This window comes from Gopherus evgoodei, chromosome 5, assembly GCF_007399415.2.
Source record: "Gopherus evgoodei ecotype Sinaloan lineage chromosome 5, rGopEvg1_v1.p, whole genome shotgun sequence".
Taxonomy (NCBI): Eukaryota; Metazoa; Chordata; order Testudines; family Testudinidae; genus Gopherus; species Gopherus evgoodei.
In genome coordinates, this window is record NC_044326.1 from 111,177,884 (window position 1) to 111,189,049 (window position 11,166).

The 11,166-nt window shown below is 42.3% G+C and overlaps 1 long non-coding RNA gene across 1 annotated transcript; it reads left to right on the forward strand.

Moving 5' to 3' along the window:
• Positions 1–6,284: 6,284 nt before the first annotated feature.
• Positions 6,285–9,987, forward strand: LOC115652961. Its single transcript, XR_004000795.1, has 3 exons — positions 6,285–6,728; positions 8,204–8,260; positions 9,916–9,987. It is a non-coding gene; the product is annotated as an uncharacterized LOC115652961 (long non-coding RNA).
• The last annotated feature ends 1,179 nt before the right edge of the window (positions 9,988–11,166 follow it).

Sequence of the window (11,166 nt, forward strand, 5' to 3'; positions counted from 1 at the left end):
GGGTTTGTCTGCCCCATTATTTGCAGTTCACCTTAATTGAGTGACCACAGCTGCCCCCACTGGGACCCTGGTCACACCTTTTCTCTAGAATAATAGTAATGCTTCTTCCTAGGTATTCCTGTCTGGATACTGATCTTGGCCTCCATCACCAGTGTGTCTGCCCCACAAACATCTAATATATTTATACTACCCAGTATAATGCTTTACCAATTATACATTACAATACTCCTTTAGGATAATTAACTCCATATTATGGCTGGGGAAAAATCTTAAGTGAGTTGATCATGGTCACAGAGGAAGTTGTTGTCAGAGCTGGGATTAGAATGCAGGAGATCATTGTTAAGAATGTAAGAATTGTCATACTGGCTCAGACCAAAGATCCATCCAGCCCAGTATCCTGTCTACCGACAGTGGCCAATGCCAGGTGCCCCAGAGGGAGTGAACCTAACAGGTAATGATCAAGTGATCTCCCTCCTGCCATCCATCTCCATCCTCTGACAAACAAAGGCTAGGGACACCATTCCTTAACCATCCTGGCTAATAGCCATTAATGGACTTAATCTCCATGAATTTATCTAGTTCTCTTTTAAACCCTGTTATAGTCCTAGCCTTCACAACCTCCTCAGGCAAGGAGTTCCACAGGTTGACTGTGTGCTGTGTGAAGAAGAACTTCCTTTTATTTGTTTTAAATCTGCTGCCCCTAGTTTTTATATTATGGGAACAAGTAAATAACTTTTTTCCTTATTCATTTTCTTCACACCACTCATGATTTTATTTAACTCTATCATACTCTCCCCTTAGTCTTCTCTTTTCCAAGCTGAAAAGTCCTAGCCTCTTTAATCTCTCCTCATATGGGACCCATTCCAACCCCCTAATCATTTTAGTTGCCCTTCTCTGAACCTTTTCTAATGCCAGTATATCTTTTTTGAGAACAGGAGACCACATCTGTACACAGTAATCAAGATGTGGGCGTACCATGGATTTATATAAGGGCAATAAGATATTCTGTCTTATTCTCTATCCTATTTTAATGATTCCTAACATCCTGTTTGCTTTTTTGACTGCCTTTGCACACTGTGTGGACATCTTCAGAGAACTATCCATGATGACTCCAAGATCTTTTTCCTGTTCCATAATTATTCTACTAGACAACACTGCCTTTCTACACTCAGATACTTCTCTTTGTAGTCAGAGACTTAACCTCTATTGAAGTCAGATCATGTTTTTTTTTTTTTCTGTTCAGGAGCTTCTTACAAATCTTGTCCTCAAATGGTTCCTATCAATACTTCCAGATAAGTAAATCAACACTTACTTAAGTTAGCATGGGACTGACAATAAAAGGGAAAATCACAAAATGATATAGCAGAATGAGACATAGCTAGACTAACACTGTGGAAAGCATAATGAGCTAGGTCAGAGCTCTTAATTACGGCTTACTGGTTAAACAACGCCTTCTATCCCAGTAACTTTCTCTTTTAACAGCACCGTGCTTTTTATGGTTCAAGGTCTCATCCTCTCTGTGGGATACTGAAAGACATGACCCAGGTATGTCTCATTGCTGCGCAGTTGGAGATTCTGATAGCTGTTCTCTGAGACTGCTGAGGCAAAGGTGTTCATGATGACAATGTAAATCACCTCCAGATTTTGGTACAACCTGCAGCACACAACTACATAGTATTTCTAAATTAAACTATTCTTAAATTCACTAACCCTTTGTAGCTTCCTCCTAAAACTTCAGCAGTCCATTTCCTACATGGTGTGTCCATTTCAAAGAAGTCTTTGAATTGTGTAGGGGGTCTTAGAAATTGAATTCCCAAATCTTGTACTCAAACCAATTAAGGAACATGACAGTTACCTTTGACACCTTGGAAATTTTCAAAGGTCCTCCAACCCTCCCCCTCCTTTGATACATCTGAATGAACATCTTCCCCTAATTCACCTATCTCCGGCATATATGATATGCTCTTAGATATAAAAAACTCCTGAAAGTTCAGAACACAAATACAGCTTGATTGGTCAGTCAAGATTCTGACCACTCTAGGCAGAAGTTATTTTGCTTGAATTGATAACTGAGGTTAGCCTTGATATTTATAAGGTCCCAACAATCAAGATGTTGGGTGGGGGTAGGGAAGCAGATGTAGTCTTTGTTAGCCCCCCAAAACAAGCTCTGGCACCGAGACAATGTGGGGATCGTATACAGAGGGTGTGGTCTTGCTGCATGTAACACAGCTATGCTTCGCAGGTATTCCTGTTGTCTAGTGTGCTGTGCTTGAGGACAGGGCTGTGGCTGAAGGACTGACAACTGTGAGACTCCATTGGTCACATTAATCTCTCTGTGGGGTGCAGAGCAACAGTGGATATGCAGAATGACTCTGCTCTGACTCCATAGCCTTAGTGGGAGGATTTCCTTCTCATGCTTTACAAGCCCAGCAGGAAATACCTTGTACACAGTTTGAATACTTAGGCTTCAGGATTTGGTCCAAAATGATTAACTCCGAATCTTGCTAAAGATCCTTTTTATCCTTTACAATGATGGCTATAATAACAGATCCCATGTTTTTTCCTGTTTTGATAATGGTGGGGTCCATAAATATCTATTACTCATGAATTTGGCTGGCTGCTGTATCATCACTGATTTGTTTGGTCCCCCCACAGATTGCATGTACAGTTGTATGCTGTGGATTGCAGTCACCTAGCATGCTACTCTACAGAGTAAAACTGTAGCTGTTCTGGGAACTCTGTGTCCCCTAGGAATTCACTCCAAACAAGCTCTGTTTTCTTTGCCTCTACACCCAGGACACCATTCCCTGGAGTGCTGCAAAACAAGGCAACACAATTTCTTTATTGTTTCACCCTCTAATATGCCTGAAAAATCTAAGATGCTTAGCTAGCTGGGTGTGAGCTGGAGGCCTGACCACAGGTCTGCATGTGGAGACTGTTAGTTGCTGCTGTCTTTGTTTTGCTACTGTTGGTTTTGTTCTGTTTGGACTCTGTAGAAGTTTTCTTAATATTGGCCTAGGGTAGAAGGGACTGCAACTGACTGAAGGCTGCCTGACTTATTTTGTGGACTGGAAAATCTGTGTACCAGTCACATTAAACTCTTCTGAAAATATTGTACCTAGTGTTCCTACAATGAAGACTTAGGCATATAACTGAAAGAGTAGAGGAAAAAATATATATTTGAGTTAAATTTGAGCATTTGACAGCATCTCCATATAGTTTGTTTAATTACTCGTGTGGCAGAGCTCTGACCTTGCCCCCGTGGGTCCTGCGCTCCTAAGCGGTTTATGCTAGCTTCAGTGGCTCACTGTGACTCTCCACGTAGCCCTTCTCTCTCTAGGGCCTGGGCTACAGTCTATTGAGCCCTTTTCATCGTAGGCCAGCAAGGAGGTTGGTGAGAAAACTCCCACAGTCTCTGTTGTCCCTGGGGTCTCATTTCAGAACAGTTTAGCTTCCTGTCCTGACAGGGGCCTGACTTCTCCTCCCAGGAGATGTTTCTGTAGTGGTGGGTTGGGGGGAACCCGGCTTGCCGGGTTCCAGGCCAGGGACCCTAATGGTAGCAGCTGTTGGCAGCCAACCTTTCACTGCCAGAGTTGCTACATTTCCCTGGGCCACTTCCCCACGGCTCTCCTGCTTCTCCCTTCTTCATCTTTACCTTAGGGCTCCCTTAACGATGGTTTGAGGGTGCTCTTCATTGACCAGCCCTTCAGCCACACTTCCTCTCCTCTGGCTCCCTGAATCTCTTCTGCCTGACTGGAGTGAGCCCTTTTTATAGTATCAGCAGGGCCTTAATTAGAGTCAGGTGGTCACATTAGCTTAATGGCCTCTCCTGACTCTTTGCAGGTTAATTAGAGTCAGGTGTTCTCATTAGCCTGGAGCAGGCCCTGCTCCGGTCAGTCAGGGAACAGAAAACTGTTAATCCAGTGACCAGTATATCTGCCTTTTGCTATTCTGCTGTACCCAACTGGCCTGGGTCTATCACACTCCCCTCCATAGTCAGTTTTTGCCTTTTATTTGTGTGGGACTCTTCCATACATTAAAAGGACAAATTCATGGCTAGGAAGCAGTTCTGCAGAAAAGGATCTAGGGGTTACAGTGGATGAGAAGCTGGATATGAGTCAATAGTGTGCCCTTGTTGCCAAGAAGGCTAATGGCATTTTAGGCTGTATGAGTAGGGGTATTGCCAGCAGATCGAGGGATGTGACATTGGTGAGGCCTCAGATCTGGAGTACTGTGTCCAGTTTTGGGCCCCACACTACAAGAAGGATGTGGAAAAATTGGAAAGAGTCCAGCGGAGGGCAATAAAAATGATTAGGGGGCTGGAGCACATGACCTCCGAGGAGAGGCTGAGGGAACTGGAATTGTTTAGTCTGCAGAAGAGAAGAATGAGGGGGAATTTGATAGCTGCTTTCAACTACCTGAAAAGGGATTCCAAAGAGGATGGATCTAGACTATTCTCAGTGGTACCTGGTGACAGAACAAGGAGTAATGGTCTCAAGTTGCAGTGCGGGACGTTTAGGTTGGATATTAGGAAAAACTTTTTCACTCAGAGAGTGGTGAAGCACTGGAATGGGTTACCTAGGCAGGTGGTGGAATCTCCTGCCTTAGAGGTTTTTAAGGTCAGGCTGAGATGATTTCATGGGAATTGGGCATGAGCAGCGGGTTGGACTAGATGAGCTCCTGAGGTCCCTTCCAACCCTGATATTCTATGACTGTAGAAAATCATGATTGTAAAACCACAAATTGTTAGGTGTATTCAGGGCAGGTGTAGTACCTGAAACTACTTCTAACTCTCATTTCTAAGTGATTAAAATTCAAATTAATTTCCTTTATATTGGAAACAAACCAGTAATTAAAATAAGCTTTTTAAAACTTTCTGATACATAAAAAGATTAATTTTAGGATATATATTTCTAATGTATTTCATCCACAGTAAATTACCCTGTGAATTTTTAAAGTTACAAATAAAAATGACATCTCTTGTAATGAGTTGGAGTATTTATAATATGAAATAAAACACACATTAAAAATGGTCATGAAAATTTTTGCAGCTTCATTACATCCTAGGACCTTTCAAAAACTTCCTGCAGCATCTTGCATCGCTTTCTTAGCCTATATCATTCCCGAGTTTTATAATGTTATTTGAACGTTTCTTCTAGCCTTTTTAGTAATTTTTTGGCTACTTTTTGCATTACTTTCATTAAAATGAGTCCAAATTACCTTTGCTCTTTGTATCTGAGTGCTTTGAGAGGAAGATCAGGGTCATATCAAGGATTGTTTGTGAGGTCTTTTCATATTTAATGCACTTTTTTTTCCCCAAGGCTACATGTGTTTTTAGAAGGCCTTTCTTCCCCAAGAACAATACTACTTCTGTATTGAAGTAGTGATCCTATATGAGCCATATAAGGGATGATATGGGTACCAAGCAGTAACTATACTTGCTGGTTATCTCCACTAATGTGATCAGAGGAGAGAGCAGATTGCCTCCCTGCCCAGCTATGCCAAAGAAGTGGGGAGCAGTGACTCTGCGGCATGCTGTCCCCTTAAACCTTGGCTTGCAAGTGCTGGCTGGCAGAAGATTAGACAAATTGCTGCTGCTCAGAATGGTATGAAACATGCATGAAGCAGAACAATGCAATGCACCATGCTATAGATCAGCAAAATGCTTCTTGGGCCAGACTTATGACCAGCCACATGCCAATACTCCCACTGTAAGTATTAGAATACAATAATCATTTAACGTTAAGAATTTCTTCTGTGGATATCCTAGCCATATGCTACATCAGTGAAAATGCAGAATAACTCCACTGACTTTAAGCCATCATAAGTTTGAATGAGAAGCATGGCGAGAGCAAATAACTTCATTCTTTCATCATTAGTGAAAAATAATTCTAGTCTCTGTTCCCCATCGTATTAATTATTGACAGATCAGAAACAAATATAATCGTGAGTTGCTCCACCTGGAGTGATTTCTTGTGAACAGCCTTTTCTGAATAATTCAGTTGTTTGAAATAAGCTCTGTAAATGCAGAATGACTCAAAACAGAGAACCAAAAGCATTGTTTAGAGCCAGCCAGTCCTCACCACTGAGAATTTAGCAAAGTACATCACTGATGATTCAGGAATGACCTTTTAGAACTGCTTCTTATGTTTTTTCATCTGCCCTTAACACCAATCAGCACATTGCACACTATGGGGTGGTGAAGGGCTCTGAGGAGGCAGCAAGGTGGCTGCTGAAGATAAAAGGGAAAAAAAATTATTCTGTCTTCCAAGTCCAGCATATCCTACTATACTCTGGAGTATAGTGACAAAATCCTTTCAAATGCAATTTTCCGTACTGTTTCTTTAAGGCTGTAGATGAGTAAGTTTGACTAGTAATTTGGGGGCTGATCCTGTTTCCCCCAAAGTCATATGATTTATTTTTCCACTGGCTTTGAAGGAAGCAAGAGTGGCTCTCTAGTCCCTTTCTATAGCTAGTTACCTGACTTGTGGCAAATGGCTGCATAAGTAGACAGTGTGCAAGTTACAACAGAAGAATCATCAGAAGAGCAGCAGAATACCTCTCAATGTGTTGGAGTGTTTGCTTCCTGACTCATCTGCTTGCGACAAGTAGAAGAAAAAAGTGTGGATAAGGGAGGCAGAATAGCTTAGATGATAGAGCACTGGAATGACACTTAGGAGATCTGGACTCCATTCCCAGCTCTGCCACTGGCTTGTTGGTGACCTTGGGTAAGTCACTTTGCCTCTGTACTTCAGTTTCCCCATCTTTAAAATGAGGATAATAATGCTGATCTCCTTTGAAAAGTGCATTGAAATCTACTGCTGGAAATTGCCGTATAAGAAGTAGGTATTTTTAACTTTTCCTTTTAACAGGAATGAGCGAATGTAATATAAACTCAGTTCCATAACTATAAATCTTTTTCTATGGTACTAAATTGTCCAGTAATCTCATTCTAAAACAGTCACCATTTTTTTGCATAATTAAAGGAGTCTGAATTTTTGTTTGCATGAAATGTGGTGGTCCAAAGATACCCAACATTTTTTTAATATAACTTGTAAAATTCAGTTGATTCATTCACCCAACTTCTCTAAGCAGATGAAGCAGTTTGTGACCTCTGTCTCCCCCTCTGGGCATTCCATTGGTCGTTTTATAATCTATTTATTACTCAGACACCAAGACAATAGGCACACTATAAGAAGATAGAACTGAGTGCTACTGGTGCCTTTACCTAATGGTATGAATTTTTTTTGTAAGAAACCAGGGCGATGTTACATGCAGACACCACAGATCATCCATGGGAATTAAACCCACAGATCTTCATCACGGAAAGGCATACACCAGTCTGAATAGAAGCCATTGTTGATTTCCAAAGCACAGTACAGATATTTAAATATGGGGGATTTCCGTTTAGCAGGGTACTTTGTTACAAATTTTGTATTGGAGAAAAGAATTATTTTAATTTGGATTCAGTGCTTTCATGTGCTTTTTCTGCACCACATTCTCCTGTGTTTACCATGCTGCTAAAATGTAATGCCAGGGGTCTATGGAAATTTCTCTAGGATAAATGTATATATGGCTTGTGCCTGGAATAAGAAATGAGCCTAGATGATACTGAACAATAGCCGAGAATGTTAAAATCCTGTACCAACATCCGCAAACTGGTGAAGAATAATAAATCAGACATTTTCATTGTCAGTTTAAGAAGTCAAGTAAAATGAGCCGGTAGCATGCAATTGTCAATGTTCTCAATAAAATAGCCTAGCCACCAGAGCCCCATTTTCCAGAAGGGTTTTTATTGTCTTTTTAAATGGCTTTGTATATTACATCAAGGTCCAGGCTGTCCTTGGCCCTTGCACAGAGTGAGAAGGCAAAGGAGCCTTCCCCACACTGCATACCCAGATACAGCCTCAGCCTCGGCACTCAGAGGAGGATTTATTGCCCTCTCCATCTGTCCATATCGCTATAAGGCATTGTCTCCCCAAAGCACTGGCCGCTGCCTTCACACCTTCCCTGTGCATCATGGGGCACCCTGAGGACCAGTCTTTCCTTGTACATGCTGAGAGACCTGTGTCTGGTAGCAATCTGTCCTCAGTTTGCACACCTAAGCTCCTGGTGACCTATCACCCTAGGCCCATTTATGAATTTCACTTAAGGTATATTCATTTTACTGGAAATGACTATAAGCCAACTTCTTTTCATGCAGGAACTCTTCCAGATATTGGGTTATCTTCCTGATGCCACTGTTGGGTCCTGATCAGAGGTAAATGGAAATCTGTAATCTCATTTTGGGGTGTGTATGCGCGCATGTTCAAGTCTGAAGTCCTTCATGATTTTCCCCAGTGGGCTGTCATGGACACCACCTGAGACACCATGAAGTATGTAGAATCAATTCCCTGCTCAACCTTCACTGAACAGCAGCAACTTGAAACCTTAGGTTTTGAACCTGTAGAAGACGCAGAGAGCTGAGCTAGAGCCTGAAATTTAGGGGAAGAATTTTAGTCTTGGTTTTTTCCCTGCTCCACTTCTAATCTTGACACAATGTTGGTTATTTCTAAATCCAGGACAGACCCTTGTATTGTTATACGTGGTTTTAAAAATGCAGCATGTATTTGATGTGTTGACTTATGTGGAAAGTTAATGTGATAATTAGCAAGTGGCAGCTTTGGACCAGGCATGAGGTGGGAGTTTCTCTCATCCGGTATGGTTCAGGGAGGTGGAGACAAATAAGTTCCTAAGATGAGAAGTCACTACCTCAACAAATCAGGTGAAAATTCAGAAGACTGATCTTCTGCAAGTGAGAAGGAACATGCACACTCCCACCATCTGAGACAAAAAAGTGATCAGCAGCAGTTCTGTACCAAGATGAAGAATGATACAGTGGATAGGGCCTTAGTCTAATACTAATGAGACCTGGGTTCAGGCCTCTGATCTGCCACTAACTTCTGTGTGACCTTGAGCAATTGGCTTTGAGCTGGATCCACAAAGGGGAGTTAGTCTCAGCATTGTAACAGCTAACACTGAGGTGCCCTGCTGCCTAGTGCAATCCAGAGCCCTGAGTTAAGTACCCAGGCTCCTGTAAACTGCATGGGGAGAGTTAGGTGCATGAGAATGGGATTAATGAAACCCAGCCAGGTGAGCAGGGAGCTGCCTGTGAGAGCCAGTAGAAAATGCTGAGGAGAGAGGTGGACTAAGCCCTGCTCCTCAAAGGTGCCTAGCTCTGGGGGAGATTCCGCTCACTCAGCAGGCACAGCTGTGAACCCTCTCTTGTTTTTAGGGCCGAGGCACCTTTCTCACAGAAAATGAAGGGGGTGACCCTTTATACCTAAATGCCCAAGGGTTAGAGCACTCACCTGAGGTGTGGGTTCAAGCCCCTGCTCTGCATCAAGGTGACTAGGGATTTAAACCTGGGTCTCCCACATCCTAGGTTCTAGCCATTGGGCATAAGGGAGCACCAGCACAGCCTGCATGTCTTGTGGCTCAGGCCACTTAGGCAAGATAGGTGAGGAAATGTCTAGTTTAAAGATTGTGCTGAACTTCTTGGTGCTGTCAGAACTGAGTCAGCTCTGCACATCACTGCTAGCAGAAACTTAGGCCAGGGTTAAGTAGTGACTGAGAGTGGATTTTGAGTTTCTAAATATGGGAGTGGGGGTGCTAAATCTCTCTGATCTACACCTTAGCTTCTCTCTGCCTCATTTCCACATCTTTAAGATGAAGATAATAGTACTTCCCTAAGTCTGGTGTGAGGCAAAATACATTAAGAGTCTGAGGTGCTCAAATACTATGATAAGGGGGTAATATGAGTACCTCAAGCAGATAGCACTCCTCACCCCTCAGTTAGACTGTCTAATAATGAACAGCCTGTGTCCTGCCTGGAAACCCAAACTTCCCACTCTTAATGAACCCCCTTCGTTTCAGGACAAACAGAATTCAGTTTCTGAATGAAAAGACAGGAGGGAAATGAATGGGAGTAGACTACAGTAGTAAAGGTAAGAGCCTCTTGATCCTCTGCTGCCAAGCACCTCTTGGAGTCAATTACTTTGTAAATACTACCAAATTTAAAAGTTTTCCCTCTCTCACCAGGGCCGGCTCCAGGCACCAGCATTCCAAGCTGGTGCTTGGGGCGGCATTCTGCAAGGGGCGGCAGTCCCTGTTGTTTTGCCCCCAAGCTGCATGCGGAATTGCTGCTGCTGCCGGCAAGGCACTCACCTGAGAGGTGGCAAATCCCAGAAATGGCTGAACCACTTTTGCTGAAATGTTCCAAATATTTAGCCTGAGGCAGACACCCAGTGTAGATAATTTCAGCTTGAGCAGTTGCAATTTGGCAAAGACTTAAACAACGGAAAATAGATTCTTATAATGGGAAGTATCAGGCAACTTTAGACCAAGACTCACCTGTAATTTCTTGCATTGGTGAAGAAAGATTTTTGCTAATTTGGGGTTTAGTTAATCAACTTAACCAATATGCAGAATCCAAGTAGCAGGAGGTCATTATTTAGATCATGTTACCGCAAACACTTAAAGCACATTTAATTGTTCTCAGTGTTACTGGGCCCACTGAGTTCAATAGGCTACTCACATAACTAAAGAGACACAATGGTTAACTGTTTTCAGGCTCCAGGCTCAATTAACGTAGAATCTTTCTGTAGGGTTTTTCTCTGACTGACAGGAGGCATTGTGGACAAATGAAATATTATGGCTGAAATAGTGGACACATCAAATTTGTGTGTGCTCAAAGGGGCACATTTTTACAACCCATTAATTTAACCAATGCATTGAGGTAATTATCTGGTGTCTTAGGTTGCAAGAGATCACGATCATTTGTTTTTCTTCTATAAGCTATCCTTTTGTCACACAGACTATCCATTATTAGCTTTACGTAGGGCTCCTGCAGTACTTGAATGTGTTGTTTTGAGAAATAACTGGTTCTGAGCATGCACTTTTATTGCTTTCTCCTTCAAAATAAGTTGCTCACTGAAGTGGCATTTTGATAGTAACTTCTTCAGAGACAAACTGGTTTGTGAGATATTGAAAGGAGAAATGAAGAAACATATGCTTTTTTTTCCTCTTTATCTTTTGACCAGCTAAATCAGTGGCTGCGAATCAGCAAAGCTCCACTGAAGTCCACAGAGTTCCACTGATTTACACTAACTGTGCTTTCTGGCCCAA